Raw genomic sequence first — 14,635 nt, forward strand, 5'->3', positions numbered from 1 at the left:
CCTGTTTTTCAGGATCTTAAATCGACTGTGAGCAAATATAGCAGTTGGAACAAATGTTTCCAAAACACCCAACAGCAGCTCCTAGCTAGCACAGACACAACCTGACTACTAAAACAGATGGCTAGGCAGATAATTCCAATAATTGTAGTGAAGAATATAAGCATTATTATATGCAGTTATTCTCGAGAAATCATCCACTACACAGTAAGCTATGTGCAAGTGAGAGAGGGGTTCCTTGCATTAGGAAGACACTATAATGCGCATACCTTGAGGAAGTAAACCGCCATCATGTGACCCGTCGTGGTGGGTAGGGGGCGTTATTATATGCTGAACCCATGTTGTTCTACCTAACCTTGCTTACTGAGGAGCCATCATGCTGTATGAGCAGCCTCTTACCACTGAATTCCCATCAAGATAATGCACTATGTCCTCAACTGTTAGAACAATATCTGTGTCCATGCCAAAATTACGTCTCAACCAAAAATGAGAAGTTTACCTGTGCAACTGTGTACACTGCCTCTGGTAAAAATGGAAAACCAGAACGCTGGGTACACTGGAATATAAAAATCTTATTCTCCAACCTTTACATTGAACTCTTGATATTGAGCATAAATAATATACATTTTAAGCAAAGCATAACATTGAACCATAAGAACAGCATCAAACTTAGAACTGTTGTTAGAAGCAGCTATGAAGGGTAACACTGTACAAATTCTGTTAATATGTGATAAACTGAATCAAGGAACAAAGCAAGGTAGGGAAACCATGAAATTGATTCACTTGACACATAATAGTGGTATATAACACTGAAACACATGCTTAAATGTGTAGGCTATTACAAAGGGAAACTTCAGAGTAGGTCTGGTAGAACAGATCCATAGAAATCAAAAGGAAGAAGAGTTGTTTGACTAAAAAGATATCAGATACAACTAGACAGATAGGCTCTCCAGTTACATGAACAAATGAGGTACTATGTGGTGTACATGCAAGGCCCTCATAGAAGTAGCAGTAATGCACCCAGCAGAATAAATCCTAGTGGAATTCATGCATTCAACATTAAAAGTGTCTAAAAGTGTAGAATTGCCAGGTCTGCAAACTCCGTACCAGATAGTTTTGGACCTGGAGACACCTAGCAGAAACTGACCCTTGCTGCACCACAGAGGGGAGCATACAATGTTCTCCCAAGTCATGATCAGCTTATTTTACCCACTTCCTCTCTGCCGTATGCCCCTTTCTCTGCTACCCTCACCCTCTCCAAGGGAGGGGATCCAGTAGCAGACCGTGGAACTGAGTAAGCCTGTTCCAGTGTACAATCGTGCAAGGGGTGGGGTAGGGGGGCTTGGGGGGTTGGAAGACAACATTCTGGCAGCATGCTCCTACCCTGTCATGACTCCACTACCACAAATGGCCGTTTTCTTTCAGCGGATTGTCGTTGTAATGTTGTAAAACACATAAAAAATGGACTTACATTCCAGGGTGTGTGCATAGTAATTTCCCACTTCGGGGATGATGGGTATTACTGCTATATGTTGGTGTGGAGATACCAGCCAGAATCAGTGAATCTGGTACCCTGGTATTTCTACCCCAAATGCCATTAAACACCTAATGGCGGTTGAATATGTTTTTATGTTAATTTACAGGTCATGCTCTTTGCAGTTATTAGCAATTTGGTAAAAGTACATTGTATCTATTATTTATACAAGTCGGGTGTAGCACAAGCATGCCATTGAAAGGCAACATTTATAGTCCTTTGTGCTGGTGATAAATAGATATTGTCTCAATTTTTGTAAAGGAAAGTTTCAATTCTATTAAGGATGTACATGCAAGGATTATGCCTGTCACTACTTACTGGTTGCACTCCACAACATGAGTAAAAACCCCTTTCCCACATATAATTTATTTGCTCAACCAAAAAAGTGAATCTCCATTTAATCATGTTCTTATTTAATCCTCCTTCACATCTTCTATCCCTGTTTCATATTAAAATATGTGAATCTAAAACCACACGCTAGTGCCTCTTTTCAAATCATATATAAAATTACAAAACTTCTTAATTTACATATAAACCACAGTTCATGTGAGAGGAAAGATATGGGTCCTTAACTTTTTCAACGCTGCATCACTCACAGTATAAGATGGTCTGGAAAACTTGGTTACCTATCCTCTGTGAATTGGACTCTATCCTCCAGTGCAACATAACAGCATCTCAATTATTTGTAGTTGGACCTTCCAAGATAAATCCTTATTTTTAAACCAACCCTTTTTAACTTACCTTGTCCAGAGTTCTTATGCGGTCTTGCCTCCCTAACAACTCCCGGCAGCCGGAATATCAAGTAGCATTTTTTCACCTGAGCCCTGTGACATCTGGATGTTGTGTTGATATGGCAGACCTCAACATGTTCACCGTTGTGGAGGCTTAGCCTTCTTCATTCTATAACAGAGCACTGCTATAAAGCTAAATAGAATGCATGAGTGTCAAGATCACAGGTGGGGATGTGGGTGTTGGAGGATCAGGGTTACCCAGGAGTAAAAGCAGACCAGATGGCACAGGTTTTCTTAGCATCACAGCGACCTTATTGTAGGAAGCTGTCTCTTTATATAGTGGACCAAAAAGAGGTACTCTGCGTAAATAGTCCAGGCAACCCTTATTGCTTTTCAGAGGCAAAAATTATAACACTAAATGCTCACTTTTGTGGTAGTGTGGGCGAGCAGTATAGGCTTATCAGAGGATGGTGCTAAGCATTTGTTGTACTCACAGAGGCAGTAAACGAGACACACACTCAAGAATAAACTGAGACCAATATAGAAAAATACGTTTTTTAATGTAAATTTTGATACCAAGAACTTTGTTATCAAGTTAGTACTTTTTAAGTTAAGTAAATAGTTCACTTAAATGTGTCTTTATCCAACAATACTTTTCTGTGGAAGAAAAGGCATATAGTGCATACAATAATTTACGGTCGTTTTCTAGGTGGTCTCCTTTGGGACTTGGAGTCGTAGGGGGCCAATGTCCAAAGTACCACCAGCATTTACTAGTTATATGCCCTGGGGGGCATCCGGGTGCAGAGGTGCTGGTTCGGTTGGTAGCTTTGCGCACTAAGCTGGTGGAAAGAAAGGGGACCACCTAGAAAGAAGCTGTGGAGGGGGAATTGGAGACAAGTCTGGGAGTTCCTAACATGGGGCTCAAGTCACAAGGGTTGTGGGAACCAGGGGCCACAGCAGATTTGTCGGTATCTGGGCTGGGGTGCTTGGGTGCAAAGTGAAAAGGTTGGCTTGGCTCTGTGCGTCCTAGGGCCTTGCAGTTGTCGGTCTCGCTGGTTGAGGGTACAAAAATCAGGACTTTTGGGCCACTCTGGAAGTGGGTCTCTGCAGTGCAAAGTCCTTCAACGACTTGTCAACCTCAGTGCTGTTAAAGTCCCAACTGAACTTAAACAGGCCTTTGCTGCTGCAAGGGGGCCGTTATACTGGGTATTGGTCCTGTGCAGCTCCGGTTGGTCCTTGTGTCCTCGCGTGGGGGACTGATCTGACCTTCAGGAGCACAGGTACCTCTTCCTGGGAAGCTGCTGTGTCTATCTAGTGGGGAGCGGCAATTCAGAAAACCGGTCTCTGCATCTTCGGTGCCTGCAGACTGCAGAGGAGTAGCTCCTCTACTACAAGGGAGATTGCTGACAGTTTGTGAAGCACTGTCAGTCTACTGGGGTTCTCGGTTGCTAAGCTGCAGGATGTGTCTCACGGTCATGATTGTCGAGACTGGTGCGGGCAGTCAGAGTTTGGTGCCAAATGTTCACAGCAGTCTTCAGTTCTCATTGTCTCACGACTCTTCTTTGTCCTCTTATTCTGGATCAGTCAAATCTAAATTCCTGGCATCAGGGCTGCCCCAATATACTCCATTTAGGGTTGTTAGAGAGTGTGACCAGTAGTAGCCAACAAGGCTCCTTACCTATAGTGTGACTACGTCCTCTAAATGACCACTTCTGTAGTAGGGGATCTCTGTGTATAGTCATAATCTAGTGAATAGTCCCGCCCATGTGCGTGGACCCCGGAGCAATCAAAAATAATCTCTTAAAGTGTCGAAAAAAAATGCAGAACTGCACAGACACTTAAGAGAGAATTTAAAGACATATAATGCAGCCTATAACAGGCTACACTGTCCAGTACTTCAGCTAGAAATTCCACCAAAAATCCACAAAACAGCAAAGCCTGTCCAGATTTCCCTTGCCTTAGGCAAAAACCCCTCTGGACGATAGAGAGGAAGACATGGACAGACAAGCCCCATAGGCTGCCATTATGTGGCTCAGAATAGGATACTGTGCCTTTAAGAGAACTTTCCAGAACTTCACAGTATCCCAGAATGCCCTGCAGGTCCCTCTTACTTTCAGTTCTTTTTTCCGGCTCCTGCTAGCAGGACCCTGGAGCATTGAGCTCTCCCTTTTTGGGACTTATTTTGTGTTTTTTCACTGATTTTCGAAGTAAAAGTACTTTATTGTGCTGTGGGGCCTTTCTTCTTGGTTTTCTCACTCTGTTTTTGTCGAAGATGCCTGCCTTATTCGACAAATGCCCGGAGTGCTCCAAGAAAAAGGCCAGGTCGGACCACCATGAGGTGTGTATCCTCTGCCTTCCACCTTCTCATGTTCCAGAGGAGTGTGCTACCTGCCAAGGCTTACCTGGAAGGACCCTGAGGGAAAGGAAGAAGATCAGACTTCAGGGTCTCGTGGAAAGGAGACTGAAGGCTCAAGGTGAGTCTGGAGGGGCTTCTTCTGCCCATGCTGAGGCCCCTGGGGGGCTCCCCAGGGGCAGGAAGACCAGCAAACGTCACCATTCTCCGCCGGGGTCCGTTGCACCCACTACGGCGTCAAGAGGAATGACTGCGGTCTGTTCCCCATCGTCGGGAACGAAACGACGTCGGGGATCGGCGTCGAGGGATGTTACCAGACCTTCGAAGTCTCCGGTGTCTGTGTCATCGTCGTCATCTTCGGCGTCGACGTCGAGCATCTGAAAGAAACACGTTAGTGTTAGATTCTTTACCTTAGAATATCCCCAGGCGTCAGTCTGGATCCGGAAACTTTTGCGTAGCAGTACCCCTGCGCGTCGGTAGGCGTCGTCTGCAGGCGTCCCCTGCGGCTCCGCGTCCGTCGTCGGCGTCGTGCGCCGTGATGACGTCGCTGGAGTATATAGACGCCGCCTCCGCGCGCTGACGTCAGTTCTTCTTTTTTTCCGCGCCAGTAAGCGCAGATCCGAAGAGCAGTACTCCGGTCTTTTGACCAAGTTTTGTCAACTTTCTATATCTTTTTGGTGCCTGGTAGGATGCCCGGTTTCAAGAATTGTGACGGTTGTGACCGCACGATGTCGGTCACGGACCATCACCGACTCTGCCTCCGGTGCCTGGGCCCCGACCACGACGTGGACGCCTGCGTCGATTGCCGGGCTCTGACTAATAAGGCTAGATGGGAGCGGTCCCGCAAGCTGCTCGAGCTCCGGGTGTCGGCCCCGCGTCTGGAGCGGTCCCGGTCCGGCCGGAGGTCCAGAGAGCGTTCGAGGGAGCGGTCGCGGAGCCGCGCCGGGCGCTCCGGAAGTCGTCACCATTCATCGGGCTCTTCAGGTAAGAAACACAAGAAGTCGGGGCGTCTTCATCGTACCCCCAACTCCCCCCCGACGCTCGCGCGACGCGGCCGGGGGTTCGGGTGACCCCAACCCCGCGGCTCCGCGAGAGTCGCCGGCGCGGCCTGCCCCATACCCTCCGGTCCCTGGGCAAGGTGCGACGCCTGAGGAGATTGAGGCGTTCCTCATGGCCATGAGGGCGCTCACTTCTCCGACGGGGCCTACGGCGCCTACGGGCCCAGTGCTACCGTCTGGGGGCCCTGGCGGTTCGGGTGTCCCTGACTCGACGCCATCGGATGCTCCGGCCCCGGTGCCGCCGACGGCTCCGACCCCGGCGCCGCAAGGGCCTTCGGGGTCGACGCCGGGTGGTCTGCCGGCCGCCCCGGCGCCGATTCCATCGGGGTTGCCCCCGACGCCTTCCCGGCGCGGCGCCGGTTCTCCTGTGCCGGCTCCGGCCGGCGCCGGTTCTCCTGTGCCGGCTCCGGGCGGCGTCGTCCCCATACCCTCCCCGAATCCGAACGCGGAGTCGGACCGACGTCGCTCGACGCCGATGGGGCCTGTGAACCCCGAGGAGCCGGTCTACATCGTTGACTCCGAATATGGAGATGAGAAAGAGTACGGGGAAGGTTGGGAGGGGTCGGAGGACCCTCTGTCACGTGAGTGTCAGTATGACGTGGACTGGACAGGTGATTTGGGGGATGCCAGTTGTCTTGACGACTCTCCTAACCCTGGCTTTGTCTCTCCTCCTTCCGTGGCATCGGAGGAGGGAGCTGCTTATTCAGTGGTGTTGATGAGGGCTGCCAAGGCCTTACGCCTTGAGCTCCCCGTCGCGGCCGTGAGGCCTAACATCCTCACTGAGGTCTTCAAACCGCAGTCATGCCCACAGGAGCCACTGCTGCCGTTTAACAAAGCCTTGTCAGACGTTCTGTTGGGCACGTGGTCCAGGCCCTCTTCAGGTTCGCCTGTTGATCGGAACGTGGCCAGACGCCACCGTCCTTGTCCGGGCCACCCCAAGTTCCTGTCCACCCATCCCACCCCTGAGAGTCTGGTGATCCAGGCCTCAACTTCCCAGACCGCATTCCCGTTGGCCCCGCCCGACCGGGAATCTAAGAGGTATGACCAGTATGGCAAGAAGGTCTTCTCGTCCCTGAGTTTGGGACTGCGGTCTTACAACACCGCTGGCCTCTTGGGCCGTTACACCCACTCTGTGTGGGATACGGTCGCGGAACTGCTGCCAGAATGCCCCATAAAGGTGCGGGCGAAGCTCGGCAAGGCTGTGGCTGAGGGCCGAGATGCAGCAAAATATTCCATACAGTGTGGTCTTGATACGACCGACTCGCTGGGCAGAGCTATGTCCACGACGGTGGCGATTCGTCGCCACGCCTGGCTGAGATCCGCCAACTTTTCGGCAGATGTCCAGAATGCCTTGATGGACATGCCGTTTGATGGCTGTCCCCTGTTTGGCGACAAGGCGGACCACGCGCTGGAACGCTTCAAGGACTCCAGGGTCACGGCCAAGTCCTAGGGTCTCTCGACCCAGCGCCAGCAAACGGGTTTGTTTCGCTCCTTTCGTGGCCAAGGAAGGGGCGTCCCCACACGTGCTGCCAGCCACGCGCCGCAACAATCTTTTCAACGCGGTGGCGGCCGTGGAAACCGCCGTGGAGGTGGTCGGGGTCAACGGCGGGGTCAGGCCACACCTACCCCCGCAGCATCTGCCTCCAAATCCTCCTAGTCCGTGCTTTCAGGCCCATGTGACGCCAGTGGGTGGCAGGGTTCGCCATCACCACGCTCGCTGGCGCACAATCACATCGGACAGGTGGGTGCTGCAACTCGTCCGAAGGGGCTACTCCCTCCCCTTCGAGACCACTCCTCCAGTCATGCCACCGCAGAACCACCGTGTGTCGGGGGACCACTTGACACTTCTGCAGGAGGAAGTTACGGCCCTCTTGGCCAAGGGGGCCATCGAGCGCGTTCCTGGGCCAGAAGTAGGGCGTGGTTGCTATTCCCACTACTTTCTGGTGCCCAAGAAGGACAAAGGGGGCCTACGTCCTATCTTGGATCTACGGAACGTCAACGGCTTCCTCCGGAAGGAGAAGTTCAAGATGCTGACTTTGGCTCAGGTCTTGGCTGCTCTAGACCCGCAAGACTGGATGGTAGCGTTGGACTTGCAGGACGCGTATTTTCACATCCCCGTCCTGCCGGCCCACCGGCATTACCTGCGGTTCACGGTAGGCCAGGAGCACTTTCAGTTTATCGTGCTCCCCTTCGGCCTTACCAGCGCCCCACGGGTGTTCACAAAGGTGTTGGCGGTGGTCGCAGCCCATCTGCGCAGGTTAGGGGTTTCAGTCTTCCCCTACCTAGACGACTGGTTGTTGAAGGCGGGCTCGCCCCAGACAGTCGTCCACCACCTTCAGATGACGGCAGACCTCTTGCACGACCTGGGGTTCTCCATCAATGTGCCGAAATCACACCTGTGTCCCTCTCAAAAGCTCCTTTTCATCGGAGCGGTTCTGGACTCGGCGCAGTTTCGGGTTTATCCTCCGGAACGGCGGGTCCGGGATATACAGGCTTTGATTCCCATCTTTCAGCCGCTATCCCGGGTTTCGGTCAGGTTGACGCTGCGGCTGCTGGGGCTGATGGCTTCCTGCATCCTTCTGGTGCATCACGCCAGGTGGCGGATGCGGGCTCTGCGGTGGGACCTGAAGTTTCAGTGGGCCCAGCATCAGGGCAACTTGTCCGACCACGTCTTGATCTCGGAGGGCACTGCGAGACAATTGCAGTGGTGGCTTACGGACCGCGATTGGGTCAGAGGCAGATCCCTCTCCCTTCCCCAACCGGAGCACGTTGTCGTGACGGACGCGTCCCTCCAGGGCTGGGGGGGCCACTTGGGAGAGGCGGAGATCAGAGGCATCTGGTCTCCGGCGGAGTCCCGGCTCCATATCAACCTGTTGGAGCTACGGGCGATTCGTCTAGCACTGAAGGCATTCCTCCCCTTTGTCAACGGGAGTGTAGTGCTGGTGTTCACGGACAACACCACCGCCATGTGGTACTGCAACAAACAGGGCGGGGTGGGGTCGTGGACCCTTTGCCAGGAGGCTCTGCGCCTCGGCCAGTGGCAGGAACGTCAGGGCGTGACTTTGACGGTTCAACACCTGGCAGGTTCTCTGAACGCCAGGGCGGACTAACTCAGCCGTTGGTGCTCGATGGATCACGAATGGCGTCTGAACTCGGACGTGGCGCAAGGCCTCTTTCTGCAATGGGGAGAGCCTTGGTTAGATCTATTCGCCACAAAAGAGAACGCACAATGTCATCAGTTCTGCGCGTTGGAGTTTCCAAGACGGCACTCGCACGGCGACGCCTTTCGGCGCGAGTGGAGTTGCGGTCTGTTATACGCCTTTCCGCCTATACCACTTCTGCCCAGAGTGCTGAAGAAGATCAGGCGCGACCGGGCCCAAGTTATCCTTGTGGCTCCGGACTGGGCTCGAAGGTACTGGTATCCCGAGCTACTCAGCATGTCAGTCGGTCCCCCGATCCGCCTGCCCCTTCAGGAGGACCTTCTGTCGCAGCAGCAGGCGACGGTCCTCCACCCGAACCTGTCCAGTCTCCACCTCCATGCTGGGAGATTGAGCGGCGGCAGTTGAGGCCATTTGACTTGCCTCCTGAAGTCTGTGATGTAATTCTGGCAGCCAGGCGTCCCTCCACAAAGTCGGTATACGCCTGTCGGTGGAACAGATTTGTGGCATGGTGCACAGCAAAGGCTGTGGATCCTCTTTCTGCCCCTCTTTCCGAGGTTCTTCTTTTTCTTCTCTCTCTTGCCCAGCAGGGCTCTGCTCTGGGCACTATCAAGGGCTACCTTTCGGCCCTTTCGGCCTTTCTAAGGCTTCCTGATCAGCCTTCTTTGTTCAAGTCCCCAATTGTAACGAGAATCTTGAAGGGCATCACACACATGTATCCACCTGTTCCGTTTGTGATGCCTCAGTGGGACTTGAACTTGGTTCTGACCTTTTTGATGTGTGCTCCCTTTGAGCCCCTTCATTCTTGTCCTCTCCGTCTCCTGACTTTAAAGACGGCCTTCCTGGTTGCCATCACCTCTGCCAGGAGAGTGAGTGAGCTCCAGGCTCTTTCTGTCCAACCTCCTTTCCTGTCCATTCATCCTGACAAGGTGGTTCTAAGGACTAGACCTTCTTTCCTGCCCAAAGTAGTTTCTGCTTTTCACATTGGGCAGTCCATCACCCTCCCCTCCTTCTTCCCGCCTCCGCATCCTTCAAAGGATGAAGAGCGGCTCCATCGTCTGGACCCAAAACGTGCGCTTTCATTTTATATGGATCGCACACGCCAGTTCCGGGTGGATGACCAACTGTTTGTTGGCTACGTGGGTGCGAAGAAGGGACAGGCGGTACATAAACAGACCATCTCTCGGTGGGTCGTTCTATGCATCAAAGCGTGCTACTCTTTGGCTCGGAAGGAGCCTCCTGTTGGGCTGAGGGCCCATTCCACTCGGGCCACGGCGGCTACTACTGCCTTGGGCCTGGGAGTCCCCTTGCAGGACATTTGCCAGGCGGCTACGTGGGCCTCGCTGCACACCTTTGAGAGGCACTACTGCCTGGACAGTCCAGTCCGGAGGGATGGCTTCTTTGGCCGTTCTGTCCTCCAGGACTTTCTGGTGTAGGAATGTATTGGTTTGCAGACCCACCACCGGGGTTGGTATTGCTGGGGTATCTATTCTAAGGTAAGGAATCTAACACTAACGTGTTTCTTTCAGATGAACAAGTTACTTGCCTTCGGTAACGATATTTCTGTAAGAAACATTAGTAACTTGTTCGATCGGCGTCGACGAGCCTGGCGTCGGCGCTCGTCGTCGAGGCGATACCGCCGTTCGCCGTCGGCGAAGAGGAGGCGGGCGCCGTCGGTGAGTTCCTCGCCGTCGAGGTCGCCGTCGAAGGCCAGGTCGCCGTCGAGGCACAGGGAGTCGCCGTCGAGGCACTGGAGGTCGCCGTCGAGGCGCATGAGGTCGCCGTCAAGACGCATGAGGTCGCCGTCGAGGCACCGAGGTTCGACGTCGAGGCACCGAGGTTCAACGTCGAAGCACCGAGGTTCGACGTCGAGGCGCAAAAGGTCTCCGTCGAGGCGTGGAAGGTCGCCGTCGAGGCGCCGAAGGCGTTCGACGCCGAGGAAGAGACGCTCGGCGTCCAGGGGTCGATGCTCGCCGTATGGTCGCCGTTCTTCGACGCCGAAAAGAGGTGGAGACAGACCTGATGCCGTGGGAAGTTCGCCTACGTCCCAGGCTGGAAAGGAAGGGGGTTCACCGCGCTCGATGTATTCCGAGGTATATACCCCGTCGGGGAAGATGTCTCCCTCCCCCCCCCCCCTCCTCCGTTACCGAGGGGTCCCCGTCCGAGGAAACCTACGCCGCCTCCGTTGCCTCCACCGCAACCTGGATCTGGGTTACCTGAGGTGCCACCTCTGGTTCCTCCGAGGTCGACCTCTTTGCCTAAGTTTCCGACGCCTCCGAAGGGTACGCCTTAACCTAATGCTCCGTCAAAACCTAAATCACCTGTTCCTGTGGACCCGGTGGACCGTCCCCGGCCGAGGAGGTCCCGTTCACGCTCCGGACGGAGAGGAAGATCAAGGAGTCGCCATAGATCCTCCACCAGATCAAGGCGTCGCCATAGGAGGAGGGGGTCCAGGTCACGCACGGACTCCTACAGGACCCATACTTCCTACTCGCCGACCTTATAGGACTCTCCAGAGACCAGAATCTCTCCAGTGGATGACATTGCCACATTCCAGGAGGTTCTCCTGAGGGGGGCTGCGAAGTTAGGTATCACGGTGACGGCTCCAACACCTACGACGTCCGTGATATTCGAAACGCTTCACAAGAAGCACTTGTCTCGCCCTCTTCTGCCTCTGGTGCCTGGACTGAAGGAACCTGCGGAGGAGCTGTTCCTCACGCCAGCGGTGGTGAAGGCAGTTCCGTCCAGGCTTCTGAAGAAGTACAGGGCCCCGGATTCGGGCCCTGCATTCCTGAGAATGGATCCCGTACCGGATTCGGTGATTGTGACAGCGGCCAGAAAATTACATTCTACCTCCCCGTCATCCACTGTGCCACCAGATAAGGAGAGTCGGTGGATTGACTCAGCAGGAAGGAAAGCGTGTGGGACCGCTTCCGCAGCCATGAAAGCTGCCAGCGATACAGCTCTGCTAGGCCGTTACGACCGGGCACTGTGGGACTCCCTTCAACAGTTCGTGGAACTGCTTCCGAGAGACAAGAGGGAGGACTTCCAGGAGATCCTCAAGGAAGGGATGCTGGTTTCAAACCAGGTGATCAGTGCAGCGGCGGACACCTCCCTGTTGGCCGCACATGGTTACTGCCATGGAATCAACCAGCGGCGGCACGCCTGGCTTCGGCTCACGTCACTCAAGCCGGAGGCCCAGCAGCGGGTGGCCAATCTGCCCTTTTCCGGAGAGACCCTTTTCGGTAAACACGCAGACGATGAGATGGCCCGCATGAAGGCGGAGGCAGAGACCCTCACGGCTGTGGGCTTGGAGAAGCCCAAAGAGAAGAAATCCTTCAGGCCTTTCCAGAGGCGCTACGGCGCACAGGGAAGAGGACGAGGGCAGTCTTCGGGACAGCAGCAGCAACAACAGCAGCAGTTCCGGAGACCCTTCCAGAAACGTCAGAAGGGTAGAGGGGGACAACAGTCCTCTACCGCGAACAGGGGCCCGGCCGGGTCTCGACCCTGAGCGGTTACTTCCCCGTCATCCGTTACCCGCTCCGGTGGGGGGAAGCGTTCAATTTTTTCTGGCAGAGTGGAGAAAAATTACTCAGGACAAGTGGGTGCTGAATATTGTTTGCAATGGATACAGTCTTCTATTCCTCAGCCCTCCTCCAGCGATCCCTCCGGTCAGCTCGCAGTATCAACTGCGCGAGCTCCAGGCGGAGGCCGATATCCTGTTAAGGAAAAGGGAGATAGAAGACGTGCCTCTGTCTCAAAGAGGAAGAGGTCTGTACTCCCGGTTCTTTCTGGTCCGCAAGAAGGACAAGAACGAGTTCAGGCCCATTCTGGACTTGCGGCAGGCAAACAAGTGGATTCGCAGAGAAAAGTTTTGCATGCTGTCGTTGCATCAGATTTATCCTCAGTTGTAACAGGGGGACTGGCTTTGTGCCATAGACCTACAGGATGCGTACTTCCATGTGCCCATCGCGTACAACCCTACCCCAGTGAGCCTAATTCTGCCAAAAACAAGGTGGTGGAATTATACGTTTTTTGTTCACATAAGATGTGCAACGTGCCTCCTGACTAATTTTCCCACCTGTCCTGTTGCCAAATGGGCCCAGGACAAGGGTGGCATTTCCCCTGTCTAGGGAAGCCTTGGGTCGCATATCAAAGATGGTAGAGGTCTTTGAAACCTTCTGCCTTAAAATGCTGAATACTTAGCCATCCTGCTTGGAGGAGGTGACAACACCTCCGACAAGAGCAGTCTTTGTTGCTGCCCTCAGAGAGGGCTGGCTCTCTCATCAGTAGGAGGGGTAAGACATCTACACCAGTCAGCCAGTACACTAGTCGTCTGTAGGTTTTCAGGGGACACCTCTAAGGTGCACAACTGGAATCAGTGTGGGTTTAATATTACGAGATGTTTGATATCAAACATTTCTAGTTTCAGTCTTGCTGTCCTGTAGCTGGAGGACATGTAAACACCAGTGTCCAACCAATGTTTTAAAAATTGCTTCCCTATTCACTTGTAGTATCTGAAAGTGAACCTAGGCATCACAGGGGCCTATCTGCTCATGCAGATATGTCCACACATGTATTATAGTACACGCGTTCTTAGGGCTGTAAGACCTGCTGTTGGGGTGACTTACCTATACTGCTTGCAGTGTCTGCAGGCATGGCACACAGGGGGTGTGCCATGTGGTGCTTTCACTTTCCTATGCACCATGGGACACAGCCTGCAATGGCAGTTTGCATGAGGGTTCTGAGGGGTCCCTTAGGGTGGCACAGTACATGCTTCGCCCTTACTGATCCTCTTCAGCCTCCCTGCCCTAGGTTCCGGGGTACAATTTACTAGAGACTTTAGGGGGTGCTAAAGGTATTGCCATTTGGGGAAACAATTGTACAGTTTTAGGGAAAGAGATCTGGCGCTGGTGACTTAGATAGTAAGAACCTTGTCCACTTGTCAAAACTGTATCCAATATCAGTCAAAAAGTGAGGGTGGACATGTCATAAAGGGGCACTTACCTACACTTATCCCTAGCATACTGTCAAATAATTAAGTGCATCTCACACAGTGTAATTTGAGTGCTGCTTAATTCTGTGTATAGTAATCTTGAGGTCTGCATCCGTAGTCTGCATCATTCTGAAGCTGATATAATTGATATGTTCGAGGCATATGAGCTGCAGATTACACACTGTGCATAGATCACCACCTAGTGTTGGGCCCGGATGTTTACAGTTTGTTTTTGTCCTGAAAAGTTCTTCGGAAGTCACTAGATAGGTGACTCCTCCTTTGGACCACATTGCGCATGGGCATCTGCTCCATCCTCAGATTGTTTTTTTCTGCCATCTGGCTCGGATGTGTTTTCTGCGCTCCTGTTTGGAACAAAATTTCCTTCGGCGTGCAATCCTCTCCCAGTTCGACGGTATTGTTTTGATAGCGGTCTCCATCGACGCAACTCTTCACAACTTCGAAGTCTTCGATTCCGGTCATCGACAAAGGCCTTCGAGCCTACCTAGGCCTTACTCTCTGGCTCATGGAAAGGATGCCATTCAAGAAGTGTCCTCAATGTGGGTCGAAGTTTCCCCACACCGATCTACATGAGGTGTGCAACCTTTGCCTTTCCCCGGTGCACAAGGCCAAAGACCGTTCCGCTTGTGCCTCCTTCTGCTATAAGAAGAAGATTTGGGACCGACGAGCTCGAAGAACTATGGCTCGCTTGTCGGCATTCGATCCCGGATGACATCCTTGAAGAGGGTGTCGACGCGCCAGAACAGCAGCGAACCGAAGAAAGTGCCAGCTCCTCTGATGCCGAAGACTC

The 14,635-nt window shown here is 53.0% G+C and overlaps 1 protein-coding gene across 2 annotated transcripts in view; it reads left to right on the forward strand.

Annotated features, from left to right (window-relative positions):
* Positions 1 to 14,635, forward strand: part of ATP8B2 (ATPase phospholipid transporting 8B2) — a 470,208-nt gene that overhangs the window by 285,615 nt on the left and 169,958 nt on the right. The window lies entirely within an intron of this gene.

Source organism: Lissotriton vulgaris, chromosome 12 (genome assembly GCF_964263255.1).
Source record: "Lissotriton vulgaris chromosome 12, aLisVul1.2, whole genome shotgun sequence".
NCBI classification, from domain to species: Eukaryota; Metazoa; Chordata; class Amphibia; order Caudata; family Salamandridae; genus Lissotriton; species Lissotriton vulgaris.